Source organism: Podarcis cretensis (assembly GCF_951804945.1).
Source record: "Podarcis cretensis genome assembly, chromosome: 13".
In the NCBI taxonomy this organism is placed as follows: domain Eukaryota; kingdom Metazoa; phylum Chordata; class Lepidosauria; order Squamata; family Lacertidae; genus Podarcis; species Podarcis cretensis.
Genome location: NC_137182.1, coordinates 34,429,419 through 34,448,412, shown reverse-complemented (window position 1 = coordinate 34,448,412; position 18,994 = coordinate 34,429,419). Strand labels below are relative to the sequence as shown.

The window sequence follows — 18,994 nt, the reverse complement described above, 5'->3', positions numbered from 1 at the left end:
AAGGAAACAATAAAGAACCATCTCATGTGTAGGCTGGCTATTTCCATCCCTGTAAAGTATGAAGCAACCCCCCCCCCACTGCCCCACACCCCAACCCCAAATAGAGAAAGGAATCTTCCTCTCCCATCCAGAAGCCCCCTCCCCCATTTTTGGAAGGGGGTGAATGTTTCCGTTCCAGATTGACAATGATTCACTATTACTCCACCGTAGGGCTTTCTTCTATACAGTGGTACCTCTGGTTACAAACTTAATTCATTCCAGAGGTCCATTCTTAACCTGAAACTGTTCTTAACCTGAAGCACCACTTTAGCTTATGGGGCCTCCCACTGCCACCGCCACACGATTTCTGTTCTAATCCTGAAGCAAAGTTCTTAACCCGAGGTACTATTTCTGGCTTAGCAGAATCTGTAACCTGAAGCATATGCAACCTGAAGCGTATGTAACCCGAGGTACCACTGTATTTATTTCTCCCCTCTCATTTAGCAATACAGAAAACTGTGGCCAATCTCTGCAATGTGCCACATACGCCTGTAAGTATACCAGCAATGATACCAAAAAGGACCCAGTGCCTTAGGAGAAACTAATTTCATGACTTGTAATGAGTCTCAGTAATAATTTACGCCCAGGCTCCTATGGATTCCCTAAACAATATGTCTTGTAATTCTCTTATTTATCAAGTCCTCTTGTAGATTTCCAGAAGTTACTTCATCACATAGTTTCCAAATTTCCAGAAGTTGCATCATATGAAATCACGAAACAGGACAAAATGCTGTTTTGAAAACCTCACCTATACTCTCCTCATCTCCCTCCTGCTCTGCTCTGCTTTCTTTCTACTTTTATGTTCATTGGGCAACCTGGAAAAGTGAAATGCCTCCTCCGTGAAATAGCATTTGGCATGGTCTTCTCAGCAGCTGTGTCTTCTGTGTTAGCAAAAACCATCACAGTGGTTCTGGCTTTCATGGCCACAAAGCCAGGAAGCAGCATGAGAAGATTGGTGGGGAAAAGAGTGGCCAACTCCATTGTTCTCTTATTCAAGCAGGCATTTGCACTGTATGGTTGCTCACCTCTCCCCCTTTCCCAGATAGTGATATGAACTCAGTAGCTAAAGAAATTGTACAGTGGTACCTTGGGTTAAGTAATTAATTCGTTGTGGAGGTCCATTCTTAACATGAAACTGTTCTTAACCTGAAGCACCACTTTAGCTAATGGGGCCTCCTGCTGCTGCCACGGCACTGGAGTCTGATTTCTGATCTTATCCTGAAGCAAAGTTCTTAACCTGAAGCACTATTTCTGGGTTAGTGGAGTGTGTAACCTGAAACGTATGTAACCTGAAGCGTATGTAACCCGAGGTACCACTGTACTTGAATGTAACCAGGGGTCTCTGACCATGTTTTATTGTGTCCTGGGTTATATGAGCTTCCTGGCTTTTGTGAGCGTAACTGTGGCTTTCCAGGCCAGGAAGTTACCAGACAGTTTCAATGAAGCCAAGCTGATCACTTTCAGCATGCTGGTCTTTTGCAGTGTTTGGTTATCCTTTGTCCCAACCTACCTGAGCACCAAGGGAAAATACATGGTGGCTGTGGAGATCTTTTCTATTTTGGTCTCTAGTGCTGGGCTGCTGGGTTGCATCTTCCTCCCTAAATTCTACATTATTGTCCTCAAGCCAGAACAGAAGAGTTCAGCTAATTATGAGAAAAGGCTAATCAATTTATTTGTTTTGTTAAATATTTCGCAATGTCTATTGATTCATGTGGACACTAGGTAACTGTTAGCATTGACACATGCTGCCAAGTCACAGCCCATCAATATTTTCATTGACACCTTTTTGTGATTTTGCATGGGAATTTTGCAGGAGAGCCAGTGTGGTGCTGTTCTTAAAGTTTCCATATCTGACCTGGAATACCAGGGTTCAACTCCCCATTCATCCATGAAGCTCACAGCTTGACCTTAGCCAGGCATTGTCTCTCAACCTAACCTACCTCACAAGGTTGTTGTGGGGATTGAATGAGGAATGGGGAGAACCATGTACATCACCTTGAGCTCCTTGGAGAAAAAAAGTTGGAAAATAAATGCAATAAATAAAAAGAAATAAGGGGTCTTTTGAGAAATTGAAAGCCCTGCTCTTTCAATATTCTTAACTCTTAAGGATCCATATTCATTGGGCCCACATTCTGAAGTGATTGTCCTGATCCAAATCTCCAGAATTAAAGTGTGACTCAGAACATTTATTAACTTTGTTAATTTGATTCCAAAGATTTTATTGAGGATGTCCTTTATCCCCCTCCCCACTTTTCCCATTCAAGATTTATGTACGGGTTACACTCCAGGCCTCACCACACATCAGTGAAATGCACGAAGATGGGGAGCACCCTGGAGAGTCCTAGTAGCTCATGAGGAGACCTTCCTCAGAGCCCAAAGAGGATGTACTTCCAAGCTGGGGGGGGGCAGTGGGACTTTGTTGAGGCTAGCTAGTCAGCTTCCTTTGCTAACAGCAGATGTGCAAGGCAATATATCAGCCACCACTACTTCCCCATGCATCTGCTGACAAAGCCCTTCTGCACCTCTGGCTCCCGGAGCCCAAAGAGGATGGAGAGGCAGTGGGGCTTTGCTGAGGCTGCTCAGCTGATGTGTGCGGAAGTGGCGGCAGCAGCAGTGACAGCTGATGCACTACCCCACACATTAGCTGTTAAGTGGGAAGGTGAGCAGCTTCAACAAAGAACCACCCAAGAAAGCCAGGAGGACTCTCCAGGGTGCACCCCACTTCTAGGTTCCAGTTCCAGGTTTCCGGCACCATGAGTGTGCACAGTAACACAAATAAATCATGTGCATATGAGGAGTTGCCTGTATTTCCAGCAGCAGCACTGATGGACATAAAATCACTACCAGATCAACAGGGAAACATTATGCCGAGTCTATTATATCCTGCTCAGAGACAGTTGTAATTAAGTGGTATATAAATTGTCAAAATAATAAATAGCAGCCACTGGAGCACTATCTTTTCTCTGCACTGTCACTTATAAGAATTACAGAGAAACCCAAACCATGTCTATTCAGAAGTTCGTCTTATTAAATTCAGTGGCTCTCAGATAAGTGCAGTTAGGATTGCTGCCTCAAAGAAGTAGAGTTGTGCCAAGAAAAACCTTAAAAACTCCCCTCTCCCTGAACTTTCATTAGTTAGGGAACTCTTAGAGCATCCAAGGCAGGTTGTCAGCACCATTTTTGAGCTCCTGTGAAGGTCTGTTTTCAGCTGATCCTTTGAAATTGCCACATGGCATTGTTATGATGTCAGGTGATTGACATATGGGTGGCCCCTGTCAAAGTTGGCCTGCAAGGGTATGGGTATGGGTCCATTCCACTGGCCAGATTCAGTTTCTCACCATTGCAGTAGGATAAGGGGCAAGCCTCTCCTGAACATTTTGTGTAATCTGCTTGCCCAGCCATGTCTAGAAAGTAGCAGAAATTCAGCTACCCTTAGGGACACAGGGAAAATTGTGGTTATTTTGGCCAACATGTTTTCTTTCTCCAGGAAGTATGTTGAACAGAATGTCACCTGGATCCTTGGGGGAGGCTAATTACAGGTTTTGCCATTCTCAATTGCATACATTGTGATTGTCATTAAGGTCTCTGAGAAGTGCCATATTTTTCTCCCTTTGACCAAGCCACCTCCTGGTTTCCAGAATCTGAATCATAACAAAACACTAACAAAGGCCAAACTATGTTTTTAAAAAACCATGCTTGGTGTTCAAAACTGGAGCTAAGGACCCAGGCTCCAGCATACTCCAGTTCCATATAGTTTTCTGGTATATGTATGTAGATAGAGGAAACAGGTTCCAAATATTGCATCAGCAGAGGCTGCTGCTTTTCAAGCCAGACTACTATACATACCTGTTGTTATGACAGAAGGTGGAAAATCTGGCATCTGCACTGAGAGGGAAATGACTATAATTGGGACAGTGCTACTGGAAATGTTTCTAATGCTGTTGCAGATACCTCACAGTGAGTTCCAGGAGCATGCTGCAAGATGTGTCATCCATGACCCCATCTATACTCCTCATAAGTATTATAAGTCAGGTGACCTCATAATTGGTGGGGCTGTCTCTCAGATGCTACTGTTTTTGGATTCATTTTCCTTCACTGAATACCCTCCTTCTGCTGATACTAGCATTCCCATGTAAGGATCTTTTGTTTTTCTGTTATATGCCAAAGGTTGTCACCTGAGGCTAAACTATCTGCAGCCTTAAAGGAATTGGTAGCACATGTGTGAATGTTTATCAAAAGACACTGGAGGGGCTGATACTCATAGGGTATTTGAAAAGGTGATATAAATCATTTTTAAAAGGTTTGTGAAACTACAAAGGATTTATTGAATCTCACATATAATCTGACCATTCTAAAATGACTTTTAAATTGAAGTGCTATAATCCCACAATGCCAAATATAGTGCCTTAGGATCAGGATGTAATAATATATACAGACTATGACGTTCTACATATTGCAGTTCTATGTGGTTCTGCAAATTTGTAATCCTCTCAGTAGTCTATCAACTACCGGTAACTCACATGTTATTGATTCAGCAGGACAGCTACCAAGCAACTTTACTTATTGTTAAATTTTCTGGTGACCTATCATCTAACTTTTTTCCAGTGTGGTGTAGTGGTTAAGAGCGGTAGCCTCGTAATCTGGGGAACCGAGTTCGTGTCTCCGCTCCTCCACATGCAGCTGCTGGGTGACCTTGGGCCAGTCACACTTCTCTGAAGTCTCTCAGCCTCACTCACCTCACAGAGTGTTTGTTCTGGGGGAGGAAGGGAAAGGAGAATATTAGCCACTTTGAGACTCCTTAAAGGGAGTGAAAGGTGGGATATCAAATCCAAACTCTTCTTCTTCTTCAGTGTTGTGACAAAGAACTACCAGCATGTCCTGGCCTTGGTATTTGCTGTAAATGAAATTAATGAAAATTCCAAGATTTTGCCTAATGTTTCCTTGGGATTCCATATCCCTGAGAGCTACTTCAGTCAGAAGCGGAGTTATCACATAGCAGTGGAGCTTTTCTCCACACAGTACAAATTTGTTCCCAATTATAGCTGTGATGTCCAGAACAGCCTAATAGGAGTCATAGGAGGACTAGGCGCTGAAACCTCCCACCATTTGGCTGCCATTTTGGACATCTACAAGTTTCCACAGGTATGATGTGCTCTTGGAACACTGAGTTTTCAGAATTGTGATGCATTATTTGCCTTTTCTTTTCTTGGAGTGTGTTGTATGGTTGCTTGTGCAGGTGTATATTCCATTGAAATGACTGTGGCACAAACATTGATATCTTAGCCAATACAGTGGTACCTTGGTTTACGAACTTAATCCATTCCAGAAGTCCGTTCTTAAAGCAAGGTGTGCTTTCCCATAGCAGCGGGGGACTCAATTTACAAATGGAACACACTCAACAGGAAGCAAAACATGTTCTTATTCCAAGGCAAAGTTCACAAACCAAAACACCTACTTCTGGGTTTGCAGTGTTCTTAATCCAAGTTGTTCATAAACTAAGCTGTTCTTAAACCAAGGTACCACTCTATTTAATTTTTATAACACCCTTCATCCAAAGATCACAGGGAAGTTTACAGCAAAAAGACAAAGAAAAAAAAGAAAGAAAGAAAGCACCAATAACTCTATTTCCATGAAAACATTTAAAAGGCCATATATTGTCTAATCAGCCAAATGCCTGGTTATAGAGGAATATTTTCACCTGGCCCCTAAATATGTGTAATGAAAGTGCCTGGGAAGAACATTCCACAAAGGGAAAGCCACTGCAGAAAAGGGCCATTCTTAGATTGCCACTGTCTGGACCTCTCATGGAGGGGGCACAAAGATAATAGGCTCAGGTGACGATCACAGGGTTTGGTTGGTTCATAAGGGAATGTATTGAGGTATTGTGGTCCTGAGCAATTTAAAGTTTTATAAGTCAAAACAAGCACTTTGAATTGGGCCCAGAAACTAATAGGCAGCCAGGCCATTATTAGTGTTATATGCTTGAACCACCTTGCTTCTTTGGAGCAACCTGGCTGCTAAATTCTGCACGTCTCTCTAAATCTGCTACTTAAGGTGTAGAGGAGCATTTTGCATTGAATGAAGATTCTGAGTTTTCACAAGCAACTCACATCTTATATTAATTTTAAACAGAATGTTCAGTATCCATAAAACTGCACTAACACATCTATAGGTTTCCAAATAAATTTGTGGTTTGAGGACCCGATCCCCGCGTAGTGGAATGAAAACACGTGATATAAGGTTAATGGGCAAGAAAAGGCCACAACTTTATTGATTACAGCAAGTGAAAAGGTATTGGCTTAGGCATTGGATTACATCAGCTGACTCCACCCCCTCAGAGAGGGGTGAGTCTAAAACAGGGGGGTTTTATTCACCAGTAGGTGGAGCCTGTTGATGCTAATCCAACTATAAGCTCTCCCCTGATGTCACCGAGGGTTGTGTCATGGCCTCCTGCCACGCAGGCATCGGACAGAATACATGGCCGCCAGATTCCTTTAACGGAATACCCAAAATTGAAGGCACAGGCGATGGCCACACCTAGCCCTTCGACACACCATAACACATTATTCCAGTGCCTAACCTACCCACCAATACCACGAAAGTTGTGACGATTGCTACGAGGTAGGCGAAAAAACCAAAAAGCCTAATGCCAAATGGAAAAATTCCTACCAGGCCCCCCGGACAACCAGGGTGACCAACCTAAGGTCCATAGCAAGGCCAAAAGAAAACTGAGACCCTGAGCTCTAAGGGAGTGGAGGGTGGGTGACTCACGACGGGACGATGAAAAGTGAGGCCGGAAGGCTGGTGCCGCAGCAATTTAGGCTGCTAAACACACCCCCTCGCAGGCACCTGGTTGGGTGCCTGCCCGTGGGCGTGGGCGCCAGCCAGGTGAGTGGGAGGCAGGCGGCTAATGCCCCCTGCTTGAGGCGGAGTCTGGCTCCCGACCACAACCACTCCCCTCTCTTGCAGGAGGAGAGTCTTTCTAACACAACTTCCTGAATTTCCCCCCATTTTAGTTCACCTATGGTGATTTTGTCCCCATGCTGAGGGATCACTCTCATTCACTGTCCGTGTATCAAATGGCTCCAAATGAAATCCATCAGTACAAGGGAATTGTCCAGCTACTTCTGCATTTCAAATGGATTTGGGTGGGTCTAATGACCATGGATGAGGAAAATGGAGAATTATTTTTGAGCAACCTACTACCAAGACTTTCTCAGAACAGCATCTGTGCTGCCTTCACTGAGAAAATTCCTTCAAAAGGATTTTTTGGTGATATCTTAAATTTCCAAGGAAAGTGGGGGAAAATATTTGTAGATGTTATGAAAAGTAAAGCCAACACCATTATTCTCTATGGAGAAGCTTTGACCATGATAACATTGAGAGGACTGCTGCATGAAGGAGAATCTGAGTATGGGAAATCATTTGGTAAAGTGTGGATTATGGTAGCCCAGATGGACCTTGTAGCCATATCCATGCACAAGGATTGGGATATAGAAGCCTTCCATGGTGCCTTAGCCTTCACAACCCACTCACATGAGGTGCCAGGGTTCCAAAATTTTCTTCAAAAGCTAAATCCTCATTTGATGAAGGGAAATGGTTTTATCCAACCATTCTGGGAGCAAGCATTCGACTGTTCATTTCCAAATTCCCATTTTAATGGAGATGATGTGGACACTTGTACTGGAGAAGAGAGGCTGCAGAATCTTCCTGGGCCTTTCTTTGAAATGAGCATGACTGGCCACAGTTACAGTATCTACAATGCTGTACAGGCTCTGGCAAATTCTGTACATGCCATGTACCCATCCAAATCCAAAGTAACGGTGGAAAGAAGGAAGCTACAACATAGAGACATGCAGCCATGGAAGGTAGTAGTTTTCAAACCATTCTGTTCAACTGACTTCAGCACGACTGCACAAGATCTCAATGCAGCCTTCACTAACCCGATTCCCTTCAGATGTTAATACTATAAATAAAATAACAACACAGAAGGCTGTAATGTAAGAATGTAAAAAAATATTGATCACTTCCATAATGTTGCAGACTCAATTCAAAAAGAAAATAGCAGTGAAATAAGTCATATCCTATCCTACATCCTATCCTTATGACTGCATCCTATCCCTATGGCTGCATGATGGGAACGAGACTGTTCCTCAAGTGAAACTAATAAGGATTATCTTCCTACTGTTACCCTTCCTGCCTGGGCAAGCAGAGGATATGACTTCCCAACATGCCCTCTAGGAATTTACAGGAAACTCCGTGTGTCTTAGCCCTTTGCTCAGCAAATATGGATTTTTTTCCTTTTGACTGGAGCATCATTTACACACAGAATTCAGGGTGTTGTTGTTTCTTTAAAAAAAAGTATGAAAATATTAAAAAATGAATAATTTAAAAGTGCAGAAGTTTCATACCCTCCAACATTTCTCTAATGAAAATAGGGACGTGTAAATAATAATAATATGCTTCCAACATAATAATACATTTAACATTAAAAAAACTTCCCTACACAGCGTTGTCTTCCGATGTCTTCTTAAGTTTGTATAGCTACTTATCTCCTTGGCTTAGGGGTGGCATAACTCCACGTCATGTGATAAAGCTATTTGAGAGCAAAAGCAGTAAAGGAAGCAGTAAAGGAGTAAATGTTGTGAAATGCTGAAAAGCTGCAGAATCATTTAGCATGCTGAATCACCGTGACTCATCTTGAGGATGACTCATTCTCTGTATAAGTATTGTATCTGCTTGCAGGCAGACTCTGTCAGTGTCTCAGTGTGTGTGTGTCTGTGCTCTGTGAAGCCTGTGCTCAATGCAAACTCTGTGTATGCTCTGAAGTTATTTTAATCTTCTGTTCTTTATGCTGTTATTTGCAAACAAGTTTATTTTAACTCAGTAAAGCTTTTATTTTTTTTACTGAAGAAGACTCTGTTATTAATTTTACTCTGCGTGTCACTCCATACTCTCCAACATTTCTCCAATTGAGGCATCTAATCATAGCCTGCATTTTTATTAAGGCTTGATCAGGGCCTGTATTTTAAAATGAGCTTAAAGATTTTCAAATGTTCATGCCAGGCAGAAGACCAGCTGCCTAAGAACCTTGGCAAGATGTTTATTCTCCTGGACAAGGGGGCCCCCTGATTTATAGCAGAAAACAATTCTCAAAGTCGTAAAAAGGGAATTACAGGCTGACAGCCAAGGTTACACTGACCCTACATATTACAGAAGATAAAAAAAGAGATAAACATAATTAAGAGTTGATAAATAGTAAAATAAAACCATGTGCCTCCCATTAAACTTGAGCCATATTTTCCTAAGGTTGAAAGGTCAAGAGCAGTGAAAAAGGCAACTGGCTTGGCTGGAGAAGAGAGGTTTTCTTTCTATCTTATTTTGAGGCTGTAAAATGTTCCTTCCTTTTTTACTTTGAAAAGGTTTATTCTTCTAAAAAGCTATCTATGTTATGTATTAAATGTAATTATGCAAAGGAATTAGAAGCTAAGAAATGTTAAATCCTTATGCTAGATTCTTATTTCATATAGTTGGAAGAGATCACAGGGGCCATCAGCCACCAGCCCAGCCCCCCCTGCCAAGCAGGAAACATCATTAGAGCACACATATGGTTATCTGTTTAAAAGACCTTCAAGAGAAGGAGATCTTTCAATGATGATGTGAATTCAAGATCCTTGACATCTGTTTAAGATAAAAATTTAAGATTAAACCATTTGTTTTGGAGGGCAATAGGGCGAGGTGAGCTGGTAATTAAGGTTCCTTGTTGAGACACATGTAAGATATATTACTACTTATTTGTCATTTATAGATAGAAGAATATATATCTTTTTGTTTCCCATAAAAGGGCATGAATAAAAGGGTGTATCTTTTGTGATTGGTTCCAGCAAACAGCCAATGGGAATTTCAACCAGGCTGATTGGACAGAGGCAGCCACAGGAGGAGCAAGGGGGCTGGATTAAGGAAATATAAGTGCTGGCCAGAATGGCAGGAGGCCAGGCCAGAGCTTGGTAACCATATACCACTGTGCCTCATATTTATTTGTCTGACAAATAAATTATTATTTTAATTTCTCTATTGCTGCGTTGAATATTTCATTCCAGCTAAGCGTTAACCACAAGCAGGGTGCTACACAATGAAATAGGGACATCCTACCATAACCTCCAATATTCCTCCAGTGAAAATGGGGATGTGTTAAGGAAAAGCGGAACATTCCAGGATTAAATCAGCAATTGGAATGTCTTCTATAAATCTGGGACTTTCCCTGGAAAATAGGGACACTTGGAGTGTCTGAAATCTTGGAAAGGCATGGTAGTAGAGTTTTTTTTTTCTTTAACAAATGTCAAAAACATAATATTATTAGAGCTTGTTTCTATTCTAAAGGAAGAGACTTATGGAGGGCTTTAGCCACAAATGTAAAAGCATTTACAGCATTTATAACAAAGGTTATATTTGACAGTATTAATGAATCATCATATACAGTGGTACCGTGGTTTGCAACCGTTTTGAATAACAACCACGTCAAACCCTGAAGTGTGTGTACCTTTTCTTGGATTACAACCCATTTTTTTTTGGATTACAACTCCCTTTTCTTTTTGGAGACCCCATTGGCGAAAGTGCTCTTTGGGTTACAACCTTTTTTGGTTTACAACCAGATCTCCAGAATGAATTATGGTTGTAAACCAACGTATCATTGTACAGAGCTAAATGCAAGGGTAGAGGCAATTTCTCAGATATTGATGCAATTCTAACACTGATTTATTTTTCCATTCCACCTAGCTCCATCCTATTCTGAGGAGAATCTCATTTAATAACAGTGCAGGAGAAACTGTGCATTTGAATGAGAATGGAGAATTAACAATGGGGTTTGACATTACAAATCTGATTACTTTTCCCAATAAGTCATTTGTTAGAATGAAAGTTGGAAGAATGAATCCTTGGGCTCCTCCTGGCAAAGATTTGAGCATTGATGAAGGTGCAATTGTGTGGCCTAGAAGTTTTAACCAGGTGGGACATCACTATAGCCTTTAGCTTTCATAAAATAAAAGGAGGGAGGGAGAGGAGAAACAATCATTTGTAGCTTCCTTAATAAAATATTTTTATAGTCCTTGTCCCAGTATGTTTATATTGATTGATTTACATAGTTCAAAGCATATTTACTTGCACACTGTCCAACTGTTTCCTGCTGAAAATATGAACATTTTTCTGTATAGTTTCTTTAATATATAGAAAATTATCACAGATATGTGTTTTCAACTAATGCTGTGTTAGAAAATTGCACATATTTTATCAGTAACTTGAGATTCAAAAAGTCAAAGACAAAAAAAGTTCTTCCTGATGTTAAGTCAGAATCTCCTTTTTTGTGACTTGAAGCCATTGGTTCGAGTTTTACCCTCCAAAGCAGGAGAAAAAAAGCTTGCCCCATCTTCCACGTGATAGCCCTTAATATATTTGAAGATAGCTATCATAACTCCTCTCAGTCTCCTCTTTGCACATATCCAGCTCCTTCAACCAAACTGGCACAGTAATCCAGGTGTGATCTGACCAAGGCAGAATAGCTTGTTCAATGGTGTTTGCATTCAATATACTCAAACAAACATCTGCCATTGTTTAAAACCACAAAATTACTCTCAGTTTTCTCCATCCGTACTTTACTTCAACTTTTTATGGAATCTAGTGTGACAGAGAATGCTAGCAGCACAGAGCCAAAGCCTGGCCATTAAAGATCTCAATTCAAGACAGTTCACCAACTTATGAGCACCTGCACTAATATGACAGAATCTGATGATTATACTGTGCATAGTGATGTCATACTATTTTTAAAATATATATTCTCAATTCTAATTATTCATATTCCCTGAATAGGTGATGCCCCTTTCACTCTGTAATGATAACTGTCAACCTGGTTACCAAAAGAAGAAAAAGGAGGGGGAGCCATTTTGCTGCTATGATTGTATTCCATGTCCAAAAGGGAAGATTTCTCATAAGAAAGGTAGAATATGCAGTACCTGGTGTAATCTAAAAATCTACCTTCATGAGTGTGGCACAAAGGTCCTGTTAGTTAAAGTGGTTTGTAGTAGGTGATAGTAGTCATTACTGGGAAACAATCCTGATATCAACTAATTCAAAACAGTAGTTATGAGCACTTCTCATTTAGGGACCAAAAGAATGAAAGAAATGCATCTATCATTGAATACAAAATGCTGGGCGCTTTTCTTAAACAGAAGTACAGTGGTACCTTGGGTTAAGAACTTAATTTGTTCTGGAGGTCAGTTCTTAACCTGAAACTGTTATTAACCTGAGGTACCACTTTAGCTAATGGGGCCTCCTGCTGCCACTGTGTTGCTGCTGCACAATTTCTGTTCTCATCCTGAAGCAAAGTTCTTAACCCGAGGTACGATTTCTGGGTTAGCAGAGTCTGTAACCTGAAACGTCTGTAACCTGAAGCGTATGTAACCTGAGGTACCACTGTAGTTCTTTGATCTAGGAAGGAAGAATAAGGAATGGAGGCAAGGTTATTCTAGTAATAATTTCTATAAATGCACTTCTACATATTGAACCAAAAAATTGTAGAATCATAGAACTGAAAAGTTGGAAGGGAACTCAAGGGTCATCTGGTCCAACTCCCTGCATTGCAGGAATATCAACTGGCTCATACATAACAGATGGCCATCCAACCTCTGCTTAAAAACTTCCAAGGAAGGAGACTTTTAGAAGACATCTGAAGGCAGCCCTATTTAGGGAAGCTTTTAATGTTTCATAGACTATTGTGTTTTAATATTCTGTTGGAAGCCACTTAGAGTGACTGGGAAACCCAGCCAGATGCGTGGGGTATAAATAATAAATTATTATTATTATTACCCTCCAAGGGACTCCATTCCACTGTCAAACAACTTTTACTGTTAGAAAGGTCTTCCTGATATTTTGTTGGAATCTCCTTTCTTGTAACTTGAATCCATTGGCTTGAGTCCTACCCTCAGTAGTAGGAGAAAACAAGCTTGCTCCATCTTCCATGTGACAGCCCTTTAGATATTTGAAGAAAACTATCATAGGAATCCAAGGCAGACCTTTTAACATCGCAGTAATCCAAGTTTATGTACCAACCACTGGTGCTGAAGAAACTGAAATTAACCAATTCTATGAAGACTTACAACACCTTATAGAAATGACACCAAAGAAGGATGTTCTTCTCATTATAGGGGATTGGAATGCTAAAGTAGGGAGTCAAGAGATAAAAGGAACAACTGGCAAGTTTGGCCTTGGAGTTCAAAACGAAGCAGGGCAAAGGCTAATAGAGTTCTGCCAAGAGAACAAGCTGGTCATCACAAACACTCTTTTCCAACAACACAAGAGACGACTCTACACATGGACATCACCAGATGGGCAGCATCGAAACCAAATTGATTATATTCTCTGCAGCCAAAGATGGAGAAGCTCTATACAGTCAGCAAAAACAAGGTCTGGAGCTGACTGTGGCTCAGATCATCAGCTTCTTATAGCAAAATTCAAGCTTAAACTGAAGAAAGTAGGAAAAACCACTGGGCCAGTAAGATACAATCTAAGTCAAATCCCTTATGAATACACAGTGGAAGTGAGGAACAGGTTTAAGGATTTAGATTTGGTGGACAGAGTGCCTGAAGAACTATGGATGGAGGCTCGTAACATTATACAGGAGGCAGCAACTAAAACCATCCCAATGAAAAGGAAATGCAAGAAAGCAAAGTGGCTGTCCAACAAGGCCTTACAAATAGCGGGGGAGAGAAGGCAAGCAAAATGCGAGGGAGATAGTGAAAGATACAGGAAATTGAATGCAGATTTCCAAAAAATAGCAAGGAGAGAAAAGAATGCCCTCTTAAACGAGCAATGCAAAGAAATAGAGGAAAACAACAGAATGGGAAAAACCAGAGATCTGTTCAAGAAAATTGGAGATATGAAAGGAACATTTCGTACAAAGATTACCATAATAAAAGACAAAAGTGGAAAGGACCTAACAGAAGCAGAAGACATCAAGAAGAGGTGGCAAGAATACACAGAGGAACTATACCAGAAAGAAATGGATGTCTCGTACACCTCAGGTAGTGTGGTTGCTGACCTTGAGCCAGACATCCTGGAGAGTGAAGTCAAATGGGCCTTAGAAAGCACTGCAAATAACAAGGCCAGTGGAAGTGATGGTATTCCAGCTGAACTATTTAAAATTTCAAAAGATGATGCTGTTAAGGTGCTACACTCAATATGCCAGCAAGTTTGGAAAACTCAGCAGTGGCCAGAGGATTGGAGAAGATCAGTCTACATCCCAATCCCAAAGAAGGGCAGTGCCAAAGAATGCTCCAACTACCGCACAATTGCACTCATTTCACACGCTAGCAAGGTTATGCTTAAAATTCTACAAGGAAGGCTCAAGCAGTATGTGGACCGAGAACTCCCAGAAGTGCAAGCTGGATTTAGAAGAGGCAGAGGAACCAGAGACCAAATTGCAAACATGCACTGGATTATGGAGAAAGCTAGAGAGTTCCAGAAAGACATCTACTTCTGCTTCATTGACTATGCAAAAGCCTTTGACTGTGTCGACCACAACAAACTATGACAAGTTCTTAAAGAAATGGGAGTGCCTGATCACCTCATCTGTCTCCTGAGAAATCTCTATGTGGGACAAGAAGCTACAGTCAGAACTGGATATGGAACAACTGATTGGTTCAAAATTGGGAAAGGAGTACGGCAAGGCTGTATATTGTCTCCCTGCTTGTTTAACCTTGGAGGCTTGGAGGCTTGTTTATATGCAGAATACATCATGTGAAAGGCTGGGCTGGATGAATCCCAAGCCAGAATTAAGATTGCCGGAAGAAATATCAACAACCTCAGATACGCAGATGACACAACCTTGATGGCAGAAAGTGAGGAGGAATTAAAGACCCTTTTAATGAGGGTGAAAGAGGAGAGCGCAAAATATGGTCTGAAGCTCAACATCAAAAAAATGAAGATCATGGCCACTGGTCCCATCACCTCCTGGCAAATAGAAGGGGAAGAAATGGAGGCAGTGAGAGACTTTACTTTCTTGGGCTCCATGATCACTGCAGATGGTGACAGCAGTCACGAAATTAAAAGACGCCTGCTCCTTGGGAGAAAGGCGATGGCAAACCTAGACAACATCTTAAAAAGCAGAGACATCACCTTGCCAACAAAGGTCCGTATAGTTAAAGCCATGGTTTTCCCAGTAGTGATGTATGGAAGTGAGAACTGGACCATCAAGAAGGCTGATCACCGAAGAATTAATGCTTTTGAATTATGGTCTGGAGGAGACTCTTGAGAGTCCCATGGACTGCAAGAAGATCAAACACATCCATTCTTATGGAAATTAGCCCTGAGTGCTCACTGGAAGGACAGATCGTGAAGCTGAGGCTCCAGTACTTTGGCCACCTCATGCGAAGAGAAGACTCCCTGGAAAAGACCCTGATGTTGGGAAAGATGGAGGGCACAAGGAGAAGGGGACGACAGAGGATGAGATGGCTGGAGGCAGTGGAAGACAGAAGTGCCTGGCGTGCTCTGGTCCATGGGGTCACGAAGAGTCGGACACGACTAAACGACTAAACAATAACAATCAGTCTTCTGAGGGGATGCTCAACCATTCCTCATCAGGCTTGGTTTCTAGACCCTAATTCATCTTAGTTGCCCTCCTCTGCACACTTTCCAGCTTGTCAATATCATTCTTAAATTGTGGTACCCAGAACGGGACACAGTATCCCAGGTATGGTCTGACCAAGGTAGAATACAGTGATGCTATTACTTCCCTTGGGTTGCATGGCAGAGATACCTCATCCTGAAAGCTAGTGCAAATTTCTCTGTTACCTGCTAAATTCAACTTGGTAGAAACATTAGTAAGTAGTCATGGGAAAGCTTGCCTTAGAATACCATTGATACCAAGTGATAGGTTAGTTCTATTATTCACCTACTTTAAAAGTTGTGCATTAACACACAGACCCTTTTGTCTTCTTAAAGGGAAGACAACAGCATAATTTGATTTTTAGAAGGGGAAATTTATTCCTAAACCTGATTATTTGTAGAAATAGAAGGAATGGCTTCAACTGCAAAAAGCAACTTCTAAAAAAGTTTTTCATCTTTTTCCCCAGATGCAGATTTTTGCACAATGTGCCCAAAAGATCATTATCCAAACAAAGTAAAGGATCGCTGCATTCCAAAGCTAATAACCTTCTTGTCTTATAAGGACCCTTTGGGGATGAGTTTAGCCATCTTTGCACTTTTATTTTCACTGATGACTGCTCTAGTGTGCTAGGAGCCTGTATAATGCACCACGACACTCCTATTGTCAAAGCCAACAACCGGAGCCTCACCTATACTCTCCTAATGTCCCTCCTGCTCTGCTTCCCTTGTGCTTTGCTGTTTATTGGCCGTCCTGTGAAGGTGATGTGTCTCTTCCGTCAAGTTGCATTTTCCATGGTCTTCTCAGTGGCTGTCTCTTCCGTGTTAGCAAAAACCATTACAGTGGTTCTGGCTTTCATGGCCACCAAGCCAGGAAGTAGCATGAGGAAATGGGTAGGGAAAAATGTGGCCAACTCCATTGTTCTTCTCTGCTCTCTTGTTCAAGGAATTAATTGTACCGTATGGCTGGCAATTAATCCTCCATTTCCAAATATTGACATGAATTCAGTGACTGAAGAAATTGTACTTGAATGTAATGAGGGGTCTGTGACTATGTTCTACTGTGTCCTGGGTTACATGGGCTTCCTGGCTATTGTGAGCTTCACTGTAGCTTTCCAGGCAAGAAAATTACCTGACAGTTTTAATGAAGCCAAGCTAATCACTTTTAGCATGCTTGTGTTTTGCAGTGTTTGGTTATCCTTTTTTCCCACCTATCTGAGCACCAAAGGAAAATACATGGTAGCTGTGGAGATCTTCTCCATCTTAGCCTCCAGTGCTGGGCTTCTGGGCTGCATCTTCTTCCCTAAATGCTACATTATTGTGCTGAGGCCAGAACTGAACAAAAGAGTTCTCCTAATAAAGAGAAATGTTCACTGATGTGTGGGTGCATTATGCAACCCTTACAGTGGACCAAAGTTGCAGAGTAGTCTTCTAGCATGACTTCCATTCTCAGGTTTTTAGATATTTGCAGTTGTATATGAAGAACACGCCCCCTTTTTAAATTTAGCTGATATAGATTCTTCTAGTTCCATAGGATCTCATTATTGTTTCTGGAACCATTTGATGACTTCTGTTTTCTTCCTTCTTCTGCTCTTGAAGGCAAGGCTTGCAAAGATTTGTGTGCTTGTGTTTGTTTGTTTGTTTGTTTGTGTATGTGTTATTTTATTTCTCTGCTAAAATGTTTGTAGATATCACTGTCTTGAATTTAGGTGAGTTGGACATTTGTTATTCTCACAATATTTAAATACCAATTCCTGGAGAAGACAGTAGTGTGGGCATGGCAGTGTTTGATAAAGGCTCTTCACTTCAAACTGAACACATCAAAGAACATGCAGTGAACAGTTGTTCTTTATTATAAACATCCACAAAAGCCAAGGAAAACAGGATGAGCCAGCAGAAAGAGGAAAGTTTTAAAGTACAACTTCAGCTATGAAGAAAAAAATGTAATAATAATAAAAAAAACCCACTCTGGAAGGAACTCTGACTCAGACTCACCAGCTTCCACCAATCAAGAGAAGCAGCTAAGAATTGATGATATGCCACTGAGAGGCCTTGGACTAATCTACACTGGTGAGTTATAATGTTATAAACACGTTATAAAAATGTGACACCAGTGGGACAATGTATAGCAGTCAATGGAAAATTTCAGTGACAGCTCTCTCTCCCTCTCTCTCATATATATATATATATATATATATATATATATATATATATATTTGCATTTTTCTTTTTTAGATCACTGTAGATCCAGGCCTGGTGAATTATTTCCCTCTTCTCTCAGAAAATGGACTGGTGTCTTTAGAAACAGCAGGAACCAACAAAAGTCAAATTTCATCCCCTCTCTCCCCTCTCCCCCAGAGTTACTGCAGTTATTACCAAAGTTGTAATGGATAGTTTGCACTTTCACCTTGTGTTTGTTTCATGTAAACTGCCCGAAGAACTTGTGATGAACGATGGCATATAAATCAAATAAATAAGTGTATTCGTTTAAAATGCATCCACATATAGTTTGGAGGTATTTATTTTGTTTTGTTTTGCAAGAAACTTATGAATCTGGCAGGAAAAAAATACATTGTTTACGCAGTCATGGGCTGGCTAAAAGTTTATAGCAAGTGGTTCCTCAAAGTTAGAAGGGTGACTTTGTTAATACATAATTTTCAGTCAACAAAAGTATTGAGGGATGCACATGGAAGATATACCTTTGTTGAAGGTATTATTAATGGACTACATCTATTTATTCACCAAATAGTAGCCAATAACCCTTCCTGCAAAAAAACTCTGGCCAAACTGAAAATCCTCTTCAAATGATGTAATAATCGGTGGTGATCTTAGTTGGAACATAAAAGAATTAACAGGTAAAGACCTAGCTAATTCCACATGGAAAAAGAAATATAGAAATGCAAGATAATTTAAGATAGGAAGAGACCAACTGAAACAAATAAGGATGCTACAAAAGTAGGAACTGAGGTATGTTTGCCAGAAGGTGAGTCCAGGAGACATGGCTCATGTAGATAGGTCCCTGGTGTACAGCTCATAATCCAGAGTAGATTTCCTATTAACATCCACCCCACTCTTAAATGCAGTGAAAAGAACACAAACAGGAGAAATCAAAATAACAGATCACGTCCCAGTCTCCACAAAATTTGAATTCATTCCAGCTGAATATGCTACTCCAGTATGGTATTTCACTCTTATTCTCAATAAATCAATAAGAGAAAGTCAGACTAAAACATTAGTGCATTTTTGTTGTTTTTGTTTTTTTAAGGAAAGAATGAGTTATGGCTCATTGTGGGATGAGGGCACT

At 41.0% G+C, this 18,994-nt stretch overlaps 1 pseudogene across 1 annotated transcript; it reads left to right on the top strand.

Annotated features, from left to right (window-relative positions):
• The first annotated feature begins 3,935 nt into the window (after window positions 1-3,935).
• LOC307201605 (vomeronasal type-2 receptor 26-like) lies at window positions 3,936-17,067 on the top strand (annotated as a pseudogene). The gene is made up of 5 exons: window positions 3,936-4,171; window positions 4,890-5,181; window positions 7,056-7,907; window positions 10,816-11,011; window positions 16,161-17,067. The product of its transcript is annotated as a vomeronasal type-2 receptor 26-like (transcript).
• Window positions 17,068-18,994: the final 1,927 nt, after the last annotated feature.